Source organism: Ranitomeya imitator, chromosome 1 (genome assembly GCF_032444005.1).
Source record: "Ranitomeya imitator isolate aRanImi1 chromosome 1, aRanImi1.pri, whole genome shotgun sequence".
NCBI classification, from domain to species: Eukaryota; Metazoa; Chordata; class Amphibia; order Anura; family Dendrobatidae; genus Ranitomeya; species Ranitomeya imitator.
This window is the reverse complement of record NC_091282.1, coordinates 26,822,570-26,849,675: the sequence shown is the minus strand read 5'-3', so window position 1 is coordinate 26,849,675 and position 27,106 is coordinate 26,822,570. Positions and strand designations below refer to the sequence as shown.

General features: G+C 43.0%; 1 long non-coding RNA gene across 1 annotated transcript in view; it reads left to right on the top strand.

The window, feature by feature from the left end:
• LOC138657583 (uncharacterized) overlaps positions 1 to 26,346 on the top strand; it is a 116,393-nt gene extending 90,047 nt beyond the window's left edge. The window contains exon 2 of the long non-coding RNA XR_011317075.1: positions 25,923 to 26,346. This is a non-coding gene — a long non-coding RNA (uncharacterized lncRNA). The remainder of the gene's footprint in view (positions 1 to 25,922) is intronic.
• Positions 26,347 to 27,106: the final 760 nt, after the last annotated feature.

The window sequence follows — 27,106 nt, the reverse complement described above, 5'->3', positions numbered from 1 at the left end:
GCAGGATACAGTGAAGCAGGATACAGTGAAGCAGGATACAGTGGATCAGGACACAGTGAAGCAGGATGCAGTGAAGCAGGATACAGTGAAGCAGGATACAGTGAAGCAGGATACAGTGAAGCAGGATGCAGTGAAGCAGGATACAGTGGATCAGGACACAGTGAAGCAGGATACAGTGAAGCAGGATAGAGTGAAGCAGGATACAGTGAAGCAGGATACAGTGAAGCAGGATACAGTGAAGCAGGATGCAGTGAAGCAGGATACAGTGAAGCAGTCTACAGAGAAGCAGGATACAGTGAAGCAGGATACAGTGAAGCAGGATGCAGTGAAGCAGGATACAGTGAAGCAGGATACAGTGAAGCAGGATGCAGTGAAGCAGGATACAGTGAAGCAGGATAGAGTGAAGCAGGATACAGTGAAGCAGGATACAGTGAAGCAGGATACAGTGGATCAGGATACAGTGAAGCAGGACACAGTGAAGCAGGATACAGTGAAGCAGGATACAGTGAAGCAGGATAGAGTGAAGCAGGACACAGTGAAGCAGGATACAGTGAAGCAGGACACTGTGAATCAGGATACAGTGAAGCAGGATACAGTGAAGCAGGACACTGTGAATCAGGATACAGAGAAGCAGGATACAGTGAAGCAGGACACAGTGGATCAGGATACAGTGAAGCAGGATACAGTGAAGCAGGATACAGTGGATCAGGATACAGTGAAGCAGGACACAGTGAAGCAGGACACAGTGAAGCAGGATACAGTGAAGCAGGATACAGTGAAGCAGGATAGAGTGAAGCAGGACACAGTGAAGCAGGACACAGTGAAGCAGGATACAGTGGATCAGGATACAGTGAAGCAGGATGCAGTGAAGCAGGATACAGTGGATCAGGATACAGTGAAGCAGGACACAGTGAAGCAGGACGCAGTGAATCAGGATACATTGAAGCAGGATACAGTGAAGCAGGATACAGAGAAGCAGGATACAGTGAAGCAGGATACAGTGAAGCAGGACACAGTGAATCAGGATACATTGAAGCAGGATACAGTGAAGCAGGATACAGTGAAGTAGGACGCAGTGAAGCAGGACACAGCGAAGCAAGATAAAGTGAATCGGGATACAGTGAATCGGGATACAGTGAAGCAGGATACAGTGGATCAGGATACAGTGAAGCAGGATACAGTGGATCAGGATACAGTGGATCAGGATACAGAGAAGCAGGATACAGTGAAGCAGGACACAGCGAAGCAAGATAAAGTGAATCGGGATATAGTGAATCGGGATACAGTGAAGCAGGATACAGTGAAGCAGGATACAGTGAAGCAGGATACAGTGGATCAGGATACAGTGAATCGGGATACAGTGAAGCAGGATACAGTGAAGCAGGATACAGTGGATCAGGATACAGTGAAGCAGAATACAGTGAAGCAAGACACAGCGAAGCAGGATACAGTGAAGCAGGATACAGTGAAGCAGGATACAGTGAAGCAGGATACAGTGGATCACGATACAGTGAAGCAGGATACAGTGAAGCAGGATACAGTGAAGCAGGATACAGTGGATCAGGATACAGTGAAGCAGGATACAGTGAAGCAGGCAACAGTGAAGCAGGATACAGTGAAGCAGGATACAGTGGATCAGGATACAGTGAAGCAGGATACAGTGGATCAGGATACAGTGAAGCAGGATACAGTGAAGCAGGATACAGTGAAGCAGGATACAGTGGATCAGGATACAGTGAAGCAGGATACAGTGAAGCAGGATGCAGTGAAGCAGGATACAGTGGATCAGGATACAGTGAAGCAGAATACAGTGAAGCAAGACACAGCGAAGCAGGATACAGTGAAGCAGGATACAGTGAAGCAGGATACAGTGGATCAGGATACAGAGAAGCAGGATACAGTGAAGCAGGACGCAGTGAAGCAGGACGCAGTGAAGCAAGATAAAGTGAATCGGGATACAGTGAAGCAGGATACAGTGGATCAGGATACAGAGAAGCAGGATACAGTGAAGCAGGACACAGCGAAGCAAGATAAAGTGAATCGGGATATAGTGAATCGGGATACAGTGAAGCAGGATACAGTGAAGCAGGATACAGTGAAGCAGGATACAGTGGATCAGGATACAGTGAAGCAGGATACAGTGAAGCAGGATACAGTGAAGCAGGATACAGTGGATCAGGATACAGTGAAGCAGGATACAGTGAAGCAGGATACAGTGGATCAGGATACAGTGAAGCAGGATACAGTGAAGCAGGATACAGTGGATCAGGATACAGTGAAGCAGGATACAGTGACGCAGGATACAGTGGATCAGGATACAGAGAAGCAGGATGCAGTGAAGCAGGATGCAGTGAATCAGGATACAGTGAATCAGGATACAGTGAATCGGGATACAGTGGATCAGGATACAGAGAAGCAGGATACAGTGAAGCAGGATGCAGTGAATCAGGATACAGTGAATCAGGATACAGTGAAGCAGGATACAGTGAAGCAGGATACAGTGGATCAGGATACAGTGAAGCAGGATACAGTGAAGCAGGATACAGTGAAGCAGGATACAGTGGATCAGGATACAGAGAAGCAGGATGCAGTGAAGCAGAATACAGTGAATCAGGATACAGTGAAGCAGGATACAGTGGATCAGGATACAGTGAAGCAGGATACAGTGAAGCAGAATACAGTGAATCAGGATACAGTGAAGCAGGATACAGTGGATCAGGATACAGTGAATCAGGATACAGTGAATCGGGATACAGTGGATCAGGATACAGAGAAGCAGGATACAGTGAAGCAGGATGCAGTGAATCAGGATACAGTGAATCAGGATACAGTGAAGCAGGATACAGTGAAGCAGGATACAGTGAAGCAGGATACAGTGAATCAGGATACAGTGAAGCAAACACAATGCAAAGGATAAGCAGGTGAAGCAGGGTTAGTGAAGCAGGGTAATGAGAAGCTGGGCACGTTGCAGCAGATGAAGCAGAATACAGAGGAGCAGGATTTGGTGAAGCGGAGTTCAGTGCAGCAGGTGAAGCAGGATACAGAGGAGCAGGATTTGGTGAAGCGGAGTTCAGTGCAGCAGGTGAAGCAGAATACAGAGGAGCAGGATTTGGTGAAGCGGAGTTCAGTGCAGCAGGTGAAGCAGGATACAGAGGAGCAGGATTTGGTGAAGCGGAGTTCAGTGCAGCAGGTGAAGCAGGATACAGAGGAGCAGGATTTGGTGAAGCGGAGTTCAGTGCAGCAGGTGAAGCAGGATACAGAGGAGCAGGATTTGGTGAAGCGGAGTTCAGTGCAGCAGGATACAGAGGAGCAGGATTTGGTGAAGCGGAGTTCAGTGCAGCAGGTGAAGCAATCTACAGTGAAGCAGGGTTTGATGAGGCAAGCAGGTGAGACAGCGTACCATGAAGCCAGGCTGGGTGCATCTGGTGAAGCAGGATACAGTAAAGCAGGCACAATGCAGTGGAAACAGGTGAAGCAGGATTTAGTGAAGCAGGGAAATGAGAAGCAGGGCATGGTGTAGCAGGTGAAGCAAACAATGCAGTAGAGCAGCTCTTGTCACTTGATACTAACATTACAGTCTGGGGTTGGATATTTCAGCTGTCCAGATTTCACACCTCGGTGATCAGGCGCGACAGAATGTCAGACATTTAATATTCCTCTGTGGCTTCAGAGTCATTCAGCGAGTGCAGGGCCAATGTGTGCTTCTTCTCTCCTCACATCTGATCATTAGTCTACTGCACTGATCTGGGGGTAAATGCAGGCAGTACATGGGCCCATTACACTACAGCACTTCGTTCATGTTATGTATGCTCATGTAATCTTTAAATGCCACCTCAAATTCATAGGAAACATGATTTTCGCCCTTTAAAGTGACGTGTCAGACGTACTGAGCCTTCTGCTTTAACCCCTTCACCTCGAAGCCTGTTTTCACCTTTATGACCAGAACGAATTTTACAATTCTTATCACTGTCACTTTATGAGGTCATAACTCAGGAATTATTCAACAAATCCAACCGATTGTGACATTGTTTTCTTCTTACATATTCTACTTCATGATAGTGGTAAAGTTTCTTTGATATGACTTGTGATTATTTGTGAAAAAAAACTGGAAATTTGGCAAAAGTTTTGCAAATTTTGCAATTTTCAAAATTTTTATGCCCTTAAACCAGCGAGTTATGCCACACAAACTAGTTAATAAATAACATTTTCTAGAAGTCTACTTTACATCAGCACAATTTTTGAAACATAATTTTTTTTTGTTAGGAAGTTAAAAGGGTTAAAATTTGACCAGCGATTTCTCATTTTTACAGCAAAATTTACAAAACCATTTTTTTAGGGACCACTTCACATTTTTCCCACAAAAATGCTTTTTTTAGCCCCAAAATTAGCATTTTCATAACGGTAACAAGAGAAATTGCACCATAAAATTTGTTGTGCAATTCTCCTGAAAGCGTAAATACCCAATATGTGGAGGAAAACTACTGTTTTGGCACATTGCCGAGCTTTGAAAGTAAGAAGCGCCAAATTACATTTTGAATGCAAAATTTGCAGGAATAAATAGCGGGAACCATGTTGCATTTGGAGAACCCCTGATCTGTCTAAACAGTGGAAACACCCCACAAGTGACACCATTTTGGAAACTAGACTCCTCAGGGAACTCACAAAAGTTGAAAACGTAGAACCGTGAAAATAAAGAAAAATCATATTGTTCCCACAAAAAATTTATTTTAGTCCCAAATGTTTTATTTTCAAAAGGGAATGGGATAAAATAAACTGAAAAATTTGTTTTGCAATTTTGCCTCAGCATGCAGATAACCCATATGTGGGGGTAAACTACTGTTTGGGCACACGACACGGCTCAGAAAAGAAGGAGTGACGTTTTGGAATGCAAACTTTGTTGGAATGGTGTGCCCGTGTCATGTCACATTTGGAAAGCCCCTGATGTGCCTAAACAGTGGAAAACTCCACATATTGACCCTTGAAGAAATCTATCTAGATGTGTTGTGAGCACCTTGAACCCAAAGATTATTCACAGAATTTTACAACGTTGATCTGTAGAAATGAAGAAAAAATATTTTTCACAAAAAAATGTTGTTTTAGCCCCAAATTTCTTCATTTTCACATGGATAGCAAGAGAAAATGGACCCGAAAATTTATAGTGCAATCTCTCCTAGTACGTATATACCCCATATGTCGTCAAAAACTACTTTTGAGGCACAGTTCAAAGCTCAGAAGGGAAGAGGCACCATATTGGAGTTCAGATTTTGCTGGACTGGTTTGAGGGAGCCATGTTACATTGGCAGAGCCCCTGAGGTGCCAGAACAGTAGAACCCCCCATAAGAGACGCTATTTGACAAACTACACCTCTCAATTAATTCATCTAGAAGTGCAGTGATCATACTAACACCACAAGTGTGTCACAGAATTTTATACCATTGTGTTGTAAAGAAAAAAATAATTACGTTTTTAGCACCAAAATGTATTTTTAGTTCCAAATTTTACATTTTCACACTGGGAAATGGGTAAAAATGGCACCAAAATTTGTCCCACAATTTCTGCTGAATGTGGAAATACCCCATATGTGTCTGTACAGTACTGCAGAATTCTCTGGATTTTCTTGGAGGCGAGGAGCCATTTTGCTTTCCCAGAGCCTTTGTAATATCAGTAACATGGAAGTTTCCTAAATTTCTATGACAGATGATGGACCTAAGTGGGGACTTGCTTTTTGTGTGGATTAATTAAAAGCTTTTGTTGGAAACATTTTACATAGCACCTGGGTTCACATTTATCCTGTGCTCTACTCTGAATACTTACCTCTGGGTTTCCATCTAAATCTTCGAGTGATGTGTTTCAGATGAAACCTCCGAGGGAGCTAGTCACTATAATAACTCAGCAAAGTTACTCTGGACTCCATCTGTCCTCTGTTCAGCTGTGTCCTTCTGTTCAGAAGTGCACAAAACTGTGGTGGACTGCACTTTTATGAATACCTAAAAAGACAGACACCGCCGGATCATAGGCAAGACAGCATCCACAATGCCTCCATCTGCCTCATTATAGGGAATCTTCTGCCGGAGGTTCCGTCAAAATCACATATTTCAGAGATTTACACGGAAACCCCGATGTAAGCGCTCAGTGCAGAGCACAGGATAAATGTGAGCCAAGGCCATACTGCGATTTTTGGGAGGCAGAATGAACAAATCGATAGCAGGTAAAGAATTGGTTTTATTTGTTTTTTCCACTGTCCCTCGTGCGGTATAAGTGATTAGACAATTTTATTCTTCTGGTCGTTGCGATTACAGCGATACCAGATTTATATCGGGTTTTTATGTTTGGCTGCTGTCACACACTAAAAGACGCTTTTTTTAAAGCTATAAGTTTTCCATATTTCAGCCGACAGAGTCATGTGACGTCTTGTTTTTTTGCGGGAGAAGTTGACATTTTTACTGCTATCATTTTCGGGCACATGACATTTTTTGAATGCTTTCTATTCCATTTTTGGGGGGCGGCAGAATGAACAAAAACCAGCAGTTCAAAATTTATTTTTTTGTTATGCCGTTTCGCTTGTGGTAAAATTGATAAAACAGCTTTATTCTTAGGATCAGTGTAATTTTACAGTGATACCCCATTTACATATTTTTTATGCTTTAGTGCTTTTACACAATAAAAGCTATTTTATAGAAAAAAAATAATAAATTTTGACACGCTTTATTCTGAGAGCTATACATTTTTCGTTTTCCTGCTGCTGTATAGCAGCTTGTCTTTGGTGGGACAAGATGACGTTTTTAGTCATTTTGTAGCATTTTATTCCACTTTCTGTTTGGCGGTATGACGATAAAGCATCACTTTTTGCCTCGTTTTTTTTTTTTTTACCATGTTCACAGGAGGGGTTAACTGGTGGGACTGTTTTATAGGTCGGGTCATTCCGGACATGGCAATACCAAATATGTGTGCTTTTTTTTTGCATAAAAATATTTATTTATGGGTAGAATATATTTTTCATATTTTTTTATTATTTTGTGATTTTTTTTAAAATATTTTTATGTCTTTTTTTTCCTTTTTTTCAGCTTTTTTCCTTAGTCACTCTATGGGACTTTCACTTTCTGCAGTCTGATCGCTGTTATAAAGCATTGCTCAGCAATCTTTATAGCCTGTCAGCTCTGCATATGCAAGTTAGATCACGCACTGCGCATGATCTAAATATCTTGCTAGTGCCTGCTGACCCGGATGTCATCATAACGACATCGGGTGACCATGGCAATGATTGGGCCCCCGCTATGATGTTGCATGGGCACCGATCCAAGGGCAGAGGGCCTGTCTTTCCTCTGCCTGCTCACTTTAGGGGGCTTAAATGAGAGGTGTCAGGTTTCTGAATCAGCTGACACCCGGCGGAGATCGCGTGCACACAGCCTCTGTTCGCTCAAAATCGCCTGGACGCATCCATACGTCCAAGGTCAGAAAGTATCGGGCGACATGGATGTATGGATACGTCCAGTGTCAGGAAGAGGTTAATTCTTATGTTCTTAAACCAGAGAGTTATATCACGCAAAACTACATTAGATTTGCATAATTTTTAAAGCATACTTTTTTTTTTTGATAGGAAGCTATAAGAGTTAAAAATTGATCAGCAGCTTCTGATTTTTCCAACAAAATTTAGAAAACCATTTTTTAAGGGACCACATCACAATTGAATTAACTTTGCGTGGCCTAAATCATGGGGTGTCCCTAAAGTAAGAGGAGACCGGAAGAAAGAGATAGTGTGATCTACTGGAGACGGGTTCTGGGAGAGGACACAAAGCAGAAAGCTGCAGAGTGTATCACTCTAGAAGGTAACGAGACCGGACAGGAGTGAGTACGTGAGACGAAGATAGATTGTCCTGGGCCGGAGTTACAGAGCGTCAGCACTAGAGAGGATAGGACCGGCCATACTGTCAACCGCAAGGGAAAGAAGACACGCCACGTTACATAGGTAACCAAGATAACATAGCTCACTTCATTATAATCTGAGCTGTGTCATTTTGGTTGCTGTCTATGGAGGACTGCAGCAGACAATGACAATTTTTGACTGTTCTCTGCATAATATCTTGCTGCACTGAGAGATGTGAATGCAAACCCTGGGTGATTTACTCATATAGATCCCGGTGCCCAGATCAGATCAGCAAGAAGCCTGCGAAGGGCAGAACATAGCCAAATGTAGAAGAGTCGTCCATATATAGGTACATAGAGGTCCGGCCCAGGATCTGTATATATTTAAGGGAGTCTGATCTGGGGGTTTGTATTTATTTAGGGGGTGTGCTCTAGGGTCTGTGTTTCTTTAGTGGTCTGGACTGGGGTGCATATTTATTTAGGGATACTGGTTTTGAGTCATATTTAGGGTTATGGTCTGGGGTCTGTATTTAGGATGTATAGCTTAGGGTCTGTATTTGTTTAGGAGATCAGGTCTGAAGTCTGTGTTTATTTAATGGGTTTAACCTGGAGTCTGTATTCATTTTGGGGGTCTGGTCTGGGGTCTATATCAGTTTAGTGGTCTAGTCTTGGGGTCTATATCAGTTTAGTGGTCTGGTCTGGGGTCTATATTAGTTTGAGTTCTGGTCTGGGGTCTATATCAGTTTAGTGGTCTGGGGTCTATATTAGTTTAGGGGTTTGGTCTTGGGTCTGTAGTCATTTATGGTCTGGTATTGGGTCTGTATTCATGTTGGGGGTTTGTCTAGGGTCTATATATAGTTTAGGGGTCTGGTCTGGGGTCTATATTAGTTTGAGTTCTGGTCTGGGGTCTATATCAGTTTAGTCGTCTGGGGTCTATATTAGTTTAGGGGTTTGGTCTTGGGTCTGTAGTCATTTACGGTCTGGTATTGGGTCTGTATTCATGTTGGGGGTTTGTCTAGGGTCTATATATAGTTTAGTGGTCTGGTCTGGGGTCTATATTAGTTTGAGTTCTGGTCTGGGGTCTATATCAGTTTAGTCGTCTGGGGTCTATATTAGTTTAGGGGTTTGGTCTTGGGTCTGTAGTCATTTACGGTCTGGTATTGGGTCTGTATTCATGTTGGGGGTTTGTCTAGGGTCTTTATATAGTTTATGGGTCTGGTCTGGGGTCCGTATTCTTTGTCAGATTTTGTCTGAAGCCAATATTATTATTCATTGATGGATTCTGCATTTAGGGGTTCTGGAGTCTCTATTTCGAGAATTCGGGGCTGGAAATAGCTTCCTATAACCCGATGGATAGTTCACAGTGTCTGCCATTACCCTGTATGTTTCCCATTTCTGCCATGTTACCTCGTGTCTGCTGATCGCCCACAAATTAGTCCGATGCTGTCGGAAGAGAGATTACAAAATGTTAAAGTATAGCTTAGAACAATATGCCATAAAGACTCATCATTCGAGCGCTCAGAACTATAAATGTGATGTAAATTCTGCAGGCGACAATTTTGTGGAGTTCATACTTTCCATGATGAGACATTTGCAGTTGTTTTTGCCTCATACTTCAGTATGACCATTAGCTAAGCCCATAAAACGGCATCCTCTGCGGCGTGCAGCCGCCTGCTCCATGGTGAAGCCTTTTTGCTGAAGTGCCAGCCTGTGATCAGCAGCATTGTGCGAGCTCCGGCGGCCTTTGTGCGAGCTTTGTACTAGTCTATAATGGAGCGTGGTCTGGGGCAGATAGACGAAAACACAGATCTCTCTCCAGCCTCTTTTTTTTTGCACTCGTGGCTTTTCTTCTCCTTTTCACTCAGGCACGATTTACCAAATCTTTAACCCAGGGTCAAGCTGTGTAATACAAGAAGGAGGCACAATCCCCTCTGTTTACAGCAGACTGAGTAAGGAGTGAGAAGTATCTGCCATCGCGATGAATGTCATCAGAGTAGACTCCCCCCGATCTGCACATCAGCCATATACAAGACATGTCCAGAAACCTGCGAGGAGAAGAACATAGCCAAACCTAGAAAAGTCATCAATATACAGGAAAGCGGCCATATGTAAGACATGTCCAGAAACCTGCGAGGAGAAGAACATAGCCAAACCTAGAAAAGTCATCAATATATAGGAAAGCGGCCATATACAAGACATGTCCAGAAGCCTGTGAGGAGAACAACATAGCCCACCATAGAAAAGTCATCAATATATAGGAATGCGACTATATACAAGACATGTCCAGAAACCTGCGAGGAGGAGAACATAGCCAAACCTAGAAAAGTCATCAATATATAGGAAAGCGGCCATATACAAGACATGTCCAGAAGCCTGCGAGGAGGAGAACATAGCCAAACCTAGAAAAGTCATCAATACATAGGAAAGCAGCCATATACAAGACATGTCCAGAAGCCTGCGAGGAGAAGAACATAGCCAAACCTAGAAAAGTCAACAATATATAGGAAAGCGGCCATATACAAGACATGTCCAGAAGCCTGCGAGGAGAACATAGCCAAACCTAGAAAAGTCATCAATATATAGGAAAGCAGCCATATACAAGACATGTCCAGAAGCCTGTGAGGAAAACATAGCCAAACCTAGAAAAGTCATCAATATATAGGAAAGCGGCCATATACAAGACATGTCCAGAAGCCTGCGAGGAGAAAAACAGAGCCAAACCTAGAAAAGTCATCAATATATAGGAATGCGACTATATACAAGACATGTCCAGAAACCTGCGAGGAGGAGAACATAGCCAAACCTAGAAAAGTCATCAATATATAGGAAAGCGGCCATATACAAGACATGTCCAGAAGCCTGCGAGGAGGAGAACATAGCCAAACCTAGAAAAGTCATCAATACATAGGAAAGCAGCCATATACAAGACATGTCCAGAAGCCTGCGAGGAGAAGAACATAGCCAAACCTAGAAAAGTCAACAATATATAGGAAAGCGGCCATATACAAGACATGTCCAGAAGCCTGCGAGGAGAACATAGCCAAACCTAGAAAAGTCATCAATATATAGGAAAGCAGCCATATACAAGACATGTCCAGAAGCCTGTGAGGAAAACATAGCCAAACCTAGAAAAGTCATCAATATATAGGAAAGCGGCCATATACAAGACATGTCCAGAAGCCTGCGAGGAGAAAAACAGAGCCAAACCTAGAAAAGTCATCAATATATAGGAAAGCAGCCACATACAAGACATGTCCAGAAGCCTGCGAGGAGAACATAGCCAAACCTAGAAAAGTCATCAATATATAGGAAAGCGGCCATATACAAGACATGTCCAGAAGCCTGCGAGGAGGAGAACATAGCCAAACCTAGAAAAGTCATCAATATATAGGAAAGCGGCCACATACAAGACATGTCCAGAAGCCTGCGAGGAGAACATAGCCAAACCTAGAAAAGTCATCAATATACTGTATAGGAAAGCGGCCACATACAAGATATGTCCAGAAGCCTGAGAGGAGAAGAACATAGCCAACAGTAGAAAAGTCATCCATATATAGGAAAGTGGCCATATACAAGACATGTCCAGAAGCCTGTGAGGAGAACATAGCCAAACCTAGAAAAGTCATCAATATATAGGAAAGCGGCCATATACAAGACATGTCCAGAAGCCTGCGAGGAGAACATAGCCAAACCTAGAAAAGTCATCAATATATAGGAAAGCGGCCACATACAAGACATGTCCAGAAGCCTGCGAGGAGAACATAGCCAAACCTAGAAAAGTCATAAATATATAGGAAAGCGGCCATATACAAGACATGTCCAGAAGCCTGTGAGGAGAAGAACATAGCCAACCGTAGAAAAGTCATCAAAATATAGGAATGCGACTATATACAAGACATGTCCAGAAGCCTGCGAGGAGAAGAACATAGCCAAACCTAGAAAAGTCATCAATATATAGGAAAGCGGCCATATACAAGACATGTCCAGAAGCCTACGAGGAGAGCATAGCCAAACCTAGAAAAGTCATCAATATATAGGAAAGCGGCCATATACAAGACATGTCCAGAAGCCTGCGAGGAGAAGAGCATAGCCAAACCTAGAAAAGTCATCTATATATAGGAATGCGGCCATATACAAGACATGTCCAGAAGCCTGCGAGGAGAAGAACATAGCCAACCATAGAAAAGTCATCTATATATAGGAAAGCAGCCATATACAAGACATGTCCAGAAGCCTGCGAGGAGGAGAACATAGCCAAACCTAGAAAAGTCATCAATATATAGGACAGCGGCAAACCTAGAAAAGTCATGAATATATAGGACAGCGGCCATATACAAAACATGTCCAGAAGCCTGCGAGGAGGAGAACATAGCCAAACCTAGAAAAGTCATCAATATATAGGACAGCGGCCATATACAAGACATGTCCAGAAGCCTGCGAGGAGAACATAGCCAAACCTAGAAAAGTCATCAATATATAGGAAAGCGGCCACATACAAGACATGTCCAGAAGCCTGCGAGGAGAACATAGCCAAACCTAGAAAAGTCATCAATATATAGGAAAGCGGCCACATACAAGACATGTCCAGAAGCTTGCGAGGAAAACATAGCCAAACCTAGAAAAGTCATCAATATATAGGAAAGCAGCCATATACAAGACATGTCCAGAAGCCTGCGAGGAGGAGAACATAGCCAAACCTAGAAAAGTCATCAATATATAGGACAGCGGAAAACCTAGAAAAGTCATGAATATATAGGACAGCGGCCATATACAAAACATGTCCAGAAGCCTGCGAGGAGGAGAACATAGCCAAACCTAGAAAAGTCATCAATATATAGGAAAGCGGCCACATACAAGACATGTCCAGAAGCCTGCGAGGAGAACATAGCCAAACCTAGAAAAGTCATCAATATATAGGAAAGCGTCCACATACAAGACATGTCCAGAAGCCTGCGAGGAGAACATAGCCAAACCTAGAAAAGTCATCAATATATAGGAAAGCAGCCATATACAAGACATGTCCAGAAGCCTGCGAGGAGAACATAGCCAAACCTAGAAAAGTCATCAATATATAGGAAAGCGGCCATATACAAGACATGTCCAGAAGCCTGCGAGGAGAAGAACATAGCCAAACCTAGAAAAGTCATCTATATATAGGAATGCGGCCATATACAAGACATGTCCAGAAGCCTGCGAGGAGAACATAGCCAACCGTAGAAAAGTCATCTATATATAGGAAAGCAGCCATATACAAGACATGTCCAGAAGCCTGCGAGGAGAACATAGCCAAACCTAGAAAAGTCATCAATATATAGGACAGCGGCAAACCTAGAAAAGTCATCAATATATAGGAAAGCAGCCATATACAAGACATGTCCAGAAGCCTGCGAGGAGAACATAGCCAAACCTAGAAAAGTCATCAATATATAGGAAAGCGGCCATATACAAGACATGTCCAGAAGCCTGCGAGGAGAAGAACATAGCCAAACCTAGAAAAGTCATCTATATATAGGAATGCGGCCATATACAAGACATGTCCAGAAGCCTGCGAGGAGAACATAGCCAACCGTAGAAAAGTCATCTATATATAGGAAAGCAGCCATATACAAGACATGTCCAGAAGCCTGCGAGGAGAACATAGCCAAACCTAGAAAAGTCATCAATATATAGGAAAGCAGCCATATACAAGACATGTCCAGAAGCCTGTGAGGAAAACATAGCCAAACCTAGAAAAGTCATCAATATATAGGAAAGCGGCCATATACAAGACATGTCCAGAAGCCTGCGAGGAGAAAAACAGAGCCAAACCTAGAAAAGTCATCAATATATAGGAAAGCAGCCACATACAAGACTTGTCCAGAAGCCTGCGAGGAGAACATAGCCAAACCTAGAAAAGTCATCAATATATAGGAAAGCGGCCATATACAAGACATGTCCAGAAGCCTGCGAGGAGGAGAACATAGCCAAACCTAGAAAAGTCATCAATATATAGGAAAGCGGCCACATACAAGACATGTCCAGAAGCCTGCGAGGAGAACATAGCCAAACCTAGAAAAGTCATCAATATACTGTATAGGAAAGCAGCCACATACAAGATATGTCCAGAAGCCTGAGAGGAGAAGAACATAGCCAACAGTAGAAAAGTCATCCATATATAGGAAAGTGGCCATATACAAGACATGTCCAGAAGCCTGTGAGGAGAACATAGCCAAACCTAGAAAAGTCATCAATATATAGGAAAGCGGCCATATACAAGACATGTCCAGAAGCCTGCGAGGAGAACATAGCCAAACCTAGAAAAGTCATCAATATATAGGAAAGCGGCCACATACAAGACATGTCCAGAAGCCTGCGAGGAGAACATAGACAAACCTAGAAAAGTCATAAATATATAGGAAAGCGGCCATATACAAGACATGTCCAGAAGCCTGTGAGGAGAAGAACATAGCCAACCGTAGAAAAGTCATCAAAATATAGGAATGCGACTATATACAAGACATGTCCAGAAGCCTGCGAGGAGAAGAACATAGCCAAACCTAGAAAAGTCATCAATATATAGGAAAGCGGCCATATACAAGACATGTCCAGAAGCCTACGAGGAGAGCATAGCCAAACCTAGAAAAGTCATCAATATATAGGAAAGCGGCCATATACAAGACATGTCCAGAAGCCTGCGAGGAGAAGAGCATAGCCAAACCTAGAAAAGTCATCTATATATAGGACAGCGGCCATATACAAGACATGTCCAGAAGCCTGCGAGGAGAACATAGCCAAACCTAGAAAAGTCATCAATATATAGGACAGCGGCAAACCTAGAAAAGTCATCAATATATAGGACAGCGGCCATATACAAGACATGTCCAGAAGCCTGCGAGGAGGAGAACATAGCCAAACCTAGAAAAGTCATTAATATATAGGACAGCGGCAAACCTAGAAAAGTCATCAATATATAGGACAGCGGCCATATACAAGACATGTCCAGAAGCCTGCTAGGAGAAGAACAGAACCAAGTGTAGAAAAGTCACCTATATATAGGAAAGTGGCCATATACAAGTCATGTCCAGAAGCCTTAGAGGAGGAGAACAGAGCCAAATGTAGAAAAATAATACATACAGATCTGGCAAAAATTAAGAAACCACCACATCAAACCCCTGTCATGGGCAGCCAATCTCCAGACCTGAACCCCATTGAAAACCTCTGGAATGTAATCAGGAGGATGATGGATAATCACAAGCCATCAAAGAAAGAAGAACGGCTGACATTATTGTACCAGAGGCAGTGTGAAAGACTGGTGGAAAGCATGCCAAGACGCATGAAAGCTGTGATTAAAAATCATGGTTATTCCACAAAATATTAATTTCTGAACTCTTCCTGAGGTAAAACATTAGTGTTGTTGTTTCTAAATGATTATGAACTTGTTTTCTTTGCATTATTTGAGGTCTGAAAGCACTGGGGTTTTCTTTTTTTAATTTTGACCATTTCTCCTTTTCAGAAAAAAAGTGAAACTCATATACAGTATTATATAGAGTCATTACAAACAGAGTGATGTATTTCAGGTGTATATTTCTGTTAATGTTGATGATTATGGCTTACAGCCAATGAAAACCCAAAAGTTATTATGTCAGTAAATTAGAATATAACACCAGCTTGAAAAATGATTTTAAAATCTGAAATGTTGTCCTACTGAAATGTATGTTCAGTAAATGCACTCAATACTTGGTCGGGGCTCCTTTGGCATCAATTACTGCATCAATGCGGCGTGGAATTTAAGTGATCACTCTGCTGCACTGCTGAGGGGTTATGGAAGCCCAGGTTACTTTGATAGCAGCCTTCAGCTCGTCTGCATTGTTGGGTCTGGTGTCTCTCATCTTCCTCTTGACAATACTCCATAGATTCTCTATGGGGTTAAGGTCAGGTGAGTTTGCTGCCAATCAAGCACAGTGACACTGTTGCTTGTAAACCAGGTATTGGTACTTTAGGCAGTGTGTACAGGGGCCAAGTCCTGCTGGAGAATGAAATTTCCATCTCCAAAACGCTTGTCTGCAGAGTGAAGCATGAAGTGCTCTAAAATTTCCTGGTAGACGGCTGCGCTGACTGAGATAATGACTTTGGGGTTTACATTGGCTGTAAGCCATAATCATCAACATTAACAGAAATAAACACATGAAATACATCACTCTGTGTGTAATGACTCTATATAATATAGATTCACTTTTTGTATTGAACTGAAATAAATTAACATTTGATGATATTCTAATTTTCTCAGAAGCACCTGTAGGAAAGCGGCCATATACAAGACATGTCCAGAAGCCTTCAAGAACTAGAACGTAGCCAAAAGTAGAAAAGTCACTGCATATAGGAAAAGGGCCATATACAAGACTTGTCTAGATCAACAAGAAGTTTAGGAAGAGCAGAACATAGCCAAATATAGAAAAGTCATTGAAATATAGGAAAGTGGCTATATACGAGATCTCGTGCAAAACATGTTCAGATCATCGAGAAGACTGCGATCAGCAGAACATAGCCAAACGTAAAACGATTAAGGATTTGATTTTATCCTTAGGATTAAGTCTGGGCTCTCAATTTGTTTAAGGTTCTGGTCTGAGGTCTAGATTGGTTTGGGGACTGTCTGGGATTTAAATTTATTTGTGTTGGTATAGACCAAAGATGTCTAGACAGTCAACTCATCATTGGGAGAAATGGTCATGAAGTTCTGGGTCAGATGGAGAAGAAAAGGTAGAAGTTCTACAATCAGAGCAGATGTCCCTCGTGATGTAATAGGACCATATTGTGATCAGCTTTATATCCTCTGCAGACCCGTCCTGTACACCTTCCATCCGACCACTATTATTGTACTTTGGTAGGGCAAGTGTTCATTTGTGCCATTTTTTTTTGCTACCTTGAGTTGACATTGTTTTGCATTGTTGAATGTTTTTTTTTTTCATAAACCTCAACCCTAGATTTAATCTTGGATCCACCCCTGTGAGAGGGTGTCAATAATTCTGCAAGTGACCAAAATGTTATTTTTTCGAATAATTGGAACAACTAGACCCAGACTATTGAGATGTTATATCCTCTATGACTTGCACACATCACACATTTGCCAGATTAAGCTTCTATATTATAGGAATTTTTTTTATTTATTTTTTTTTTGGGGGGGGGGGGAGGAGAGAGGGTAGGAAATAACCAAAATAGAACTGTCTATTTTTACAAAATTAATTTAACATATGTAATAAATTTCCTGCTACTCTATTGGGAAAAAATAAATCTTGGCGAGCTTTACAGATCTATAAAATAATAAAAATATAGGAAATTTACATCTGGTTTGTCTTGGATGATTTCTTTTATGTTTAGCGAGGAAGCGGCTCCATATCCTTCTATGGAAGAATCACAGCGGACGTTGAGGTTTTGCCACCGCTCGCCGGCTCCTCCGGGAGATTTGCTGAGACTGATACATTTTATACTGAAACTTTCCATTGTTTGGATTCTTCTATTCTGGATTTTATAAATATTTCATTGTTTAATACTTTTATATTGTTTTATTTGCAATTTTAGAATTTGGAGACATTTTATATATTTTTTTTTAATACAAACACAAAATTCAGAGAAAAATAAAATATATTAAGCTTTTCCTGCAACAAAGTTCAATTTTAATTTTAGTACTTTTTCACAATTTTGTACTGGCGATGATTCAATCTTTTTTTTATGTTTTGAGCTCGGATAATAATGTTTGGCTGGTTTTTTTTTTATACATGTCCTTATTATAGTAACTAGAGTATTGTAGAAGAAAAAAAATAAATATATATATATATATACTGTATATACAGTATATATATATATATATATATATATATATATATATATATAACAGTAATAATAATAATAATATAAATTATAATAATAAAATATGTGGGATTAAATAATAGAATAATAATAAAATAGGTTTGATTTAAAGAGAATGTGTCATCAAAAAATACCAACTGTTTAATCATTTTTTGATGCACGTTTTCCTTTTTTTTTTTTAACTATTGCCATATTCACTCTGATTACAAGGCCCAGCCTAGACTACTTCCTCCTCCACAAGTCTACACACCCCTGTTAAAATGCCAGGCATTTGAAAAAAATCACACCTAGAAAAATAATTTCATTTTTTTTTCCCACTTTTTATGTCTCCCATAATCTATACAAATGCATTGAGAAACAAAATAAATTATTTTGAGGGGATATAAAAATGACAATATTATAATAATGTGAACACCCTCTTATAATTGGGGATGAGGTTGTGTTCAGAATGAGCCGATCACATTTATTCTTATTTTAAATAGTAGTCAATACACAGATCACATTATTTACATGGATTTTGAGTAACCTCGTAGAAAGTTTTTCTGTTCCAGGAAGATTTTCCTGACATTTTTTGGTCTATAAACAGCTGACAACACAGCAAGGGATCTTAGTGTTAAAAGTTATTAGTCAAGAGAAGGGTACAAAATGATTTCCAAGGCATTAGATCTACCATGGAGTACTATTAAAACGTCATCAAAAGTGGCGAAAAGTTTGAAGAACTGTCACATTATCTAAGACTGGACGTCATTTAATAATTGCTGAAAATAAAAGAAGTACAGCCATTAGGCCAACAGCTGTATTTAAGGAGCTGCAAGAATTTCTGGCAAGTCCTGTTTGTGTCCTGCATGTGACTGCAACCTCCTCTATTCTTCATATGTCCAGCCTGTGGGATCAGGCAAAAGCCAGTAACCTTTTCTTACAAAGAAAAACATTCAAGTCCGGCTATGTTCTGCCACATTGTACATCAAGTTTGCCAAAAGCGCGTGGAAACGTGTTATGGTCTGATGAGGCCAAAGGTTAACTTTTTGGCCATAATTCCAATAGATATTTTGGGGGCAAAGCCAACACTATGCATCACCAGAAAATCATCATCCCCACAGTGAGGCATGGTGGGGGCCGCATTGTGCTCTGGTGGTGTTTATCAGCAGATGAAACTGAAGCTTTAGTCAAAGTAGAGGGAAATACGAACAGTCCAAATATCAGTCAATTTAGCATTAAAACCTGATACTAAGATGGGATTGTGGAAAACAGTTTCATGTCACAGGTCATACACCATAACAAGACTGAGCACACCAACAAGACACAAGGTAGTTATACTGCATCTGCAATTTTGCCCCTAGCCAAAGATTTCACAACAGACTGAGGTTTCAAGATGTGCTGTTCAAACCCTACAGGAGCACTAAAAAATGGGTAATGTTAAGAACCTTAGATGCAGTGGCCAGCCTCAGAAGGATGAAGGACCCAACATGCTTTCTTCCCTTCAAAACTGGAAGATGTCCATCAGTGCCATCAGCTTAGAACTGAGAGCAACCAGGGGGACCAGCTACACTCATCTACTGTGCGGTGACGCATGGTGGAGGGTCTTGCAAGTTTGTGGCTGCATTTCAGGAGTTGGCGATTTTGTCAAGTTTAAGTGTGTCCTTAATGCTGAGAAATCCAGGCAGATACGTCTGATGGGCTCCAAATTTATTCTGCAGACAGACAATGACCTTAAATTTACAGCCAAAAGCCGAGGGTTTGGAAGCCACTTACGTGCAATTTTTTACAGGAATAAATACAAATCTCCAGATAAAGTGATTTGCAAAATTTCAGAACTTTCTATGCAGGACAAAATTGTTAATTAATAAATAAATAAGTAAATAAATACAATTTATTTTTGTGTTTTCATATCCGAAAAGTAATCACTTTATTTAGTTACCGTAGTTAGTTGATGAAGCTTCATTTTTCTGTGGAGTGATCTCTGTGTTTTAATCCTATTAATTCTGAGTACATAAATATAAATTAATGATTGCTTTTTGCTCAGTTTTGGGGAGGAGAGGGAATCGAAAATGTTTGCAATGTAATGTACCTGAGATACAGGAGGACTAACACAAAAAGTCACTCCATGCATCCGCACATAACTAATGCCTGCTCCTCCCCTGGCAGTAGGCACGTCATCCCTATGGCACCCTAGGCATTCGCCAACTCAACCAACCACTTTCCTGTCCTCGGATACACAATTCAAAAGCAACTTACTGGTTAGAATGCGGTAAAGCGCTCCGTGCAAACACATTTTTGTTTTTGGAGATATTGCTGGGCCAGACAAGCAGAAAACTGAAATCAAAGCCGGAGCGTACGACTGTCAGTAATGTGCTAATAACATGTGATTTATTCAGGTCAGGATATTTCATGATGGGTAAGAAGTGATGGGATTAGTCTGGAGGGCTGAGTGGACTGGCAGGCTGCACATCAAGGGGTCACTTATTTATGTCTTTGTAGTTGTCCTCATTAAAAAATTACCGAAATGTAGAAGTTACATAATTAACTCATCCCAGATCATAGCCTTGCTCCAGTAGACTCCACACTGGGAGATATACCCGCACTGGGAAAGGTCTACTCACTGATACGCAGGCGGCCTATAATGCCCGCTATCAACAGGAGACTGGCACCTCCTGAACGTGCACCCCAGGCCCTTGTCCTCACATGTATAACCAGTCGGTACCCTCCCGGATCACTAGTTTCTTCTACCTGCTTTTGGCCGACTAGCTACTTCAGGTGCTTTATTATTATCATTTATTTATATAGCACCACTAATCCCATGGTGCTGTACATGAGAAAGGGGTTACGCACAGAGTTATAGATATCGTTTACAGTAAACAAATTTACAATGACTGAGATGGTGAGGTGACAGCTCGTGGTGGTGAGGCGGCAGCTTGGGTGGTGGTGAGGCGGCAGAACAGTTATTGCAGGCTGTAGGCTTTCCTGAAGATATGGGTTTTCATGTTCCATCTGAAGGATCCGAGGGTGGTGGATAATCGGATGTGTTGAAGCATGGAATTCCAGAGAACGGGGGATATTCGGCAGAAATCTTGGAGGTGGTTGTGTGAGGAACAAATAAGTGCGGAGGAGAGTAGGAGGTCTTGGGAGGATCAAAGATTATGTGAGGGAAGATATTGGGATATTGGTTCAGGGATATAAGGAGGAGACAGGTTGTGGATGGCTTTGTAAATCAGTGTTAGTAGTTTGAACTGGATTCGTTGGGGAATTGGGAGCCAGTGGAGGGATTTGTACAGGGGAGAAGCAGGGGAGTAGTGAGGAGAGAGGTGGATTAGCCGGGCAGCAGAGTTGAGGACAGACTGGAACGATGCAAAAGAGATAGCGGGGAGTCCACAGAGGAGGGTGTTGCAGTAATCTAGGCGGGAGATGATGAGGGCATGCACAAGAGCTTTAGTAGATTGTGGGCTGAGGAAGGAACGGATTCTGGCAATATTTTTGAGTTGGAGGCGACAGGAGGTGGCAAGAGTTTGGACGTGCGGTTTGAAGAACAGGGTCGAGAGTTACCCCGAGGCAGCGAATTTCAGGTGCGGGAGAGAGCATGATGCCATTTACCATAATAGACAGATCAGGTAGGGGGGATACGTGAGATGGGGGAAAGATGAGGAGTTTGGTTTGGTCTACATTGAGATTGAGGAAGCGAGAGGAGAAGAAGGAGGATATGGTTCAGTTCTAGGGCCCCTGCTCTTCTCCATTTACACCTTTGGCCTGGGACAGTTCATAGAATCTCATGGTTTTCAGTATCATCTCTATGCTGATGACACACAGATCTACATCTCTGGACCAGATATCACCACCCTACTAACCAGACCCCCTCAATGTCTATTCGCTATTTCATCCATCTTCTCCGCTAGATTTCTAAAACTTAACATGGACAAAACAGAATTCATTGTCTTTCCCCCATCTCACGCGACCCCCCCAATGAACCTATCCACTACAGTAAACGGCTGCCCACTCTCCCCAGTCCCACAAGCTCGCTGCCTCGGGGTAATCCTTGACACTGATCTCTCATTCAAACCACATATCCAAGCCCTTTCCACTTCCTGCCGCCTTCAACTCAAGAATATTTCACGGATCCGCACATTCCTAAACCAAGAATCTGCAAAAACCCTATTCCATGCCCTCATCATCTCCCGCCTCGACTACTCTAACCTCCTGCTCTGTGGCCTCCCCTCTAACACTCTCGCACCCCTCCAATCTATTCTAAACTCTGCTGCCCGACTAATCCACCTGTCCCCCCGCTATTCCCCGGCCTCTCCCCTCTGTCAATCCCTTCACTGGCTCCCCATTGCCCAGAGACTCCAGTAAAAAACCCTAACCATGACATATAAAGCCATCCACAACCTGTCTCCTCCATACATCTGTGACCTCGTCTCCCGGTACTTACCTACACGCAACCTCCGATCCTCACAAGATCTCCTTCTCTACTCCCCTCTTATCTCCTTTTCCCACAATCGCATACAAGATTTCTCCCGCGTATCACCCCTACTCTGGAACGCTCTACCACAACACATCAGACTCTCGCCTACCATCGAAACCTTCAAAAAGAACCTGAAGACTTACCTCTTCCGACAAGCCTACAGCCTGCAGTGACTGCTGATCGACCAAACCGCTGCATGACCAGCTGTATCCTCGCCTACTGTATCCTCACCCATCCCTTGTAGATTGTGAGTCTTCGCGGGCAGGGTCCTCTCTCCTCCTGTACCAGTTATGACTTGTATTGTTTAAGATTATTGTACTTGTTTTTATTATGTATGCCCCTCCTCACATGTAAAGCGCCATGGAATAAATGTCGCTATAATAATAAATAATAATAATAATATGGCTGATAGACACTCCGGGATTCTCTGGACAGCAGAGAGTGCACATAGGTGCATGACTTGTTCCTTTGTTGATTAGTAGCTGAATCTCACACCTTGCTTTGACTAGATCAGGAAGCACATGCTTGCACTCTCTCAGGTCTTGTCCATGGTTACATTGGCAGTTACACTTACTTGAGGCAGCATGCATTCGCCCTGCTTCCCTAGATCCTATGTTCTCTCAAGGCCACTAAACGGTCTCTATGTCCCCTTTTATGCCCCAGGACAGTTACAGAAGCAATATGCCCTCTGTAAACTTTCGCACACACAAACATGTTTGTAGTGCTTATCTCATAGCCACTGCTCAATAACATGGCTTCTGCTCACTAAACAGGCTCTCTGCAACTGACACAAGTCCTCAGCAACAGACACAGACCCTCTGCAACTGACATAATCCCTCTGCAACTGACAGAGGCCCTCTGAAACTGACACAAGCCATCTGCAACTGGCACAATGCCTCTGCAACTGACACAATCCCTCTGCAACTGACACAATCCCTCTGCAACTAACAATCCCTCTGTAACTGATATAGGCTCTCTGCAACTGACACAAGTCCTCAGCAACAGACACAGACCCTCTGCAACTGACATAATCCCTCTGCAACTGACACAGGCCCTCTGAAACTGACACAAGCCATCTGCAACTGGCACAATCCCACTGCAACTAACAATCCCTCTGTAACTGATATAGGCTCTCTGCAACTGACACAAGTCCTCAGCAACAGACACAGACCCTCTGCAACTGACATAATCCCTCTGCAACTGACACAGGCCCTCTGCAACTGGCACAATCCCTCTGCAACTGACACAATCCCTCTGCAACTAACAATCCCTCTGTAACTGATATAGGCTCTCTGCAACTGATACAATCCCTATGCAATTGACAAAGTCTCTCTGCAACTAATACAAACACTCTGAAAGTGACACATGCCCTCTGCAATGGACACAGGCCAACTGCAACTGACACTCCATCTCCAACTGACAGTCCATCTGCAACTGACACAGGTCCTCTGCAACTGACACAATCCTTCTGCAACTGACACAATCCCTCTGCAACTGACACAATCCCTGTGCAACTGACACAATCCCTCTGCAACTAACACAATCCTTCTGCAACTGACACAATCCCTCTGCAACTGAAACTATTCCGCTGCAACTGAAACAGGCTCTCTGCAACTGACACAATCCCTATGCAATTGACACAGGCCCTCTATAACTGATACAAACCCTCTGCAACTCACACAAGCCCTCTACAACTCACACAAGCCCTCTGCAACTCACACAAGCCCTCTGCAACTGAAATAGGTCAACTGAAACTGACACAATGCATCTGCAACTGACACAATCCATCTGCAACTGACACAGGTCCTCTGCAACAGACAAAGTCCCTTTGCAACTGACACAATCCCTCTGCAACTGACACAATCCCTCTGCAGCTGACACAATCCATCTACAAGTGACACAGGTCCTCTGCAACTGACACAGGTCATCTGCAACTGACAAAGACCCTTTGCAACTGACACAATCCCTCTGCAACTGACATAGGTCCATTGCAACTGACACAATCTATCTGCAACTGACACAATCCATCTTCAAGTGACACAGGTCCTCTGCAACTGACACAGGTCATCTGCAACAGACAAAATCCCTATGCAACTGACACAATCCCTCTGCAACTGACACAGGCGCTCTGCAGCTGACACAATCCTTCTGCAACTAACACAGGTCCTCTACAACTGACACAGGCTCTCTGCATCTAACACAGGTCCTCTGTAACTGAAACAGGCCCTCTGCAACTGACACAAGCCTACTGCAACTGAAATGATCGCTCTGCAACTGACAATCCCTCTTCAACTGGCACAGGCCCTCTGAAACTGACACAATCCCTCTGAAAGTGACACAGGTCCAACATGATTGCACTGTTTCTCTGCTAGCTACTGCTTAATAACATGACTTATTCTCACTACACGGGCCCTCTGCAACTGACATAATCCCTCTGCAACTAACACAATATCTTTGCAATTGACACAAGCCCTCTGTAACTGACACAATCCCTCTTCAATTGAAACAATCACTCTGCAACTAAAACAGGCTCTCTGCAACTGACACAGGCCTTCTGCAACTGACAGAGGCCCTCTGCAACAGACACAGGTCCTTTGTAACTGACACAAGCCATCTGCAACTGACAAAAACCCTCTGCAACTAACACAATCCCTCTGAAACTGATTAAATCCCTCTGAAATTGACACAGGCCCTCTGCAACTGACATAGGCCCCATGAAACTGACATAATCACTCTGACTGTGACAACAGACACAGGTACAACATGTTTGCACTGCTTAAATGATAGCCACTGCTCAATAACATGGCTTCTGCTCAATACGCAGGCCCTCTGCAACTGACATAATCCCTCTACAACTGCTACAATCCCTCTACAACTGCCACAATCCCTCTACAACTGACACAGGCCCTCTATAACTGACATAGGTCCTGTCCTGCCGTTCTGTTTGTATCTGGTTTTCGGTGTGACAATGCATGTCTTTGCTTTAACCCTTTGCTCCTTTCCTCCTAATTGAGCTGGGATACTGTTGGCTGTTACCTGTATGGAGCCTTCTCAGTTCCCTGCTTTGCTGCGTATCCGTACATGGGTGGTTAGGTCTTTGCTCTGCTGCATGATCATCCGCTTGTGCGGTCCCTGGTTGCCGCTGTGGAAGCTGTCCGCGGGTTGCGAGGTCATTTGCAGCTGGTGCATGAGTTTCCACGTGTGTCTTGGCATGCAGTCACTGCCTGGTGCCCTAAGCCACAGTTCCTGCACTGATTGTGCTGTAATGGTTTCTGTTTGTGCTACACCTTCCCTGCTTTTATCAGGGTTAGTGTGTGTACTTGAAATGCTGTCCCCAGCCAATTGCTGAGGGGCAGCTCCTATATAAAGTTCCCCTGCCCTATGGGTGGGGCCTGAGCGACTCACAAAGCTCCTGAACATTGCTATGTGTGTTTGTGTTCCTGCACCTCTCCTGTCTATGTTTTGGTACCAAAGTCCTTGCCTTGATTCCTATTTTGTCGTGCTCTTGCGCCTGTCCTGGATGCGGTATATCCAGGCCCGAATCCATTATCCTGTACCTGAACATGTCTGAACTGTGTCTGCTGTGATTATGTTCCTGGAATCCCTCTGCGTCTGGAGCCTCGCACCCAGTGACTTTGAGTCTCTTGTAACCAGTGTTTCTGCTGAGCATCTACCCTGTGCTCTGAATACCATGCGGTGCTAGCTCCTGGCAGGCCCAGCAATCCTGCGGATCAAGCACCATCCCACTTGTGTTCCTTCCTAGGTCCGATGCCCGGAGCCTGAAGACCACAGTCTGGAACCTGATGACCGCTGTCTGGAGCTAGGAGCCTGATGTCTCTGGTGGTGCCTGTAGGTCGTGTCGGATGTCCGGAACCGAACGACTCCTGTCTGATGTCTGCCGGTGACCCTGGGTCCAGATGTCCTGATGTCCTGTCTGTACCCTGAAGTCCTCTCTGTACCCTGAAGTCCTCTCTGTACCCTGATGTCTTGCCTGCGTCCTGATGACCTCGTGTACCCTGATGTCCTGCCTGTGTCCTGATGTCCCGCCTATGTGTGCCTCGGTGATCCGTTTGGTGCCTTGGGGTCCACTGGGTGGTACCCTTCTGGAGGTGTCGAATCGGGAGCCTGATACCATTATGTTTGGTTTACGTACTGTGTGACTTTACTTAAGTAAACTTTACTTTCTCTATACCTGAAGTCGCGAGGTGTCTATTTCCTTATCAACCAATATAGTCCAAAATAAGTTTATGGTATATTATAAACATCTAGAATCCAACAATATGCCCCAAAACTAACACATAGTAGGGGACATATAGCAATAACCACTATTATTAATGTGTTTGTTTAAAAAAAAAAAATTTTATTGAAAATATATTTAAAAAACACATGTATATAAGATTCACAAAATTCAGCAAGGTGCCTTTTCGTGTGAGGGAAGCAGCATCAGTCACTGCAGATATAATATCAACAGCAAGTGTGCAAATAGTTTTAGCTGGATAGTGTCGAGTCGTAAACAGCAGGTTTATCCACCATTGAAGTATATGGATTAAATTGCCACACTACCTGGTCTAATTTAAGGCAAAATGCCAGAAGAACAAAAGGTACAAGTGCCTATGTTAAATGAACAATAAAGACCTTAACATAACGTAGTGCAGGTAAAAGGTTGTAAAGCAGGCAGATTTACCTATAGCAGTAAGTGCTCAGGTGTGGAATCCAGCTTGTTAGTGCGGAGCTGATGGTGTTTCCCGCCACCCCAACGCACGTTTCGTGTATTCTTCTTCAGGGGGTGTGTCGCCGTCAGCCAATCAGAGTGTTGGTGTGTTAATTATATGGGGACTGCCTATAATGCTCATCGAGTTTGTTATTTGGCCAGGTGAATGTCGGCGCGCCACCCCTTGATCACGTCACTCAATAGATGACCCGTGGCTGCCGGTAGTAGGAATGCTA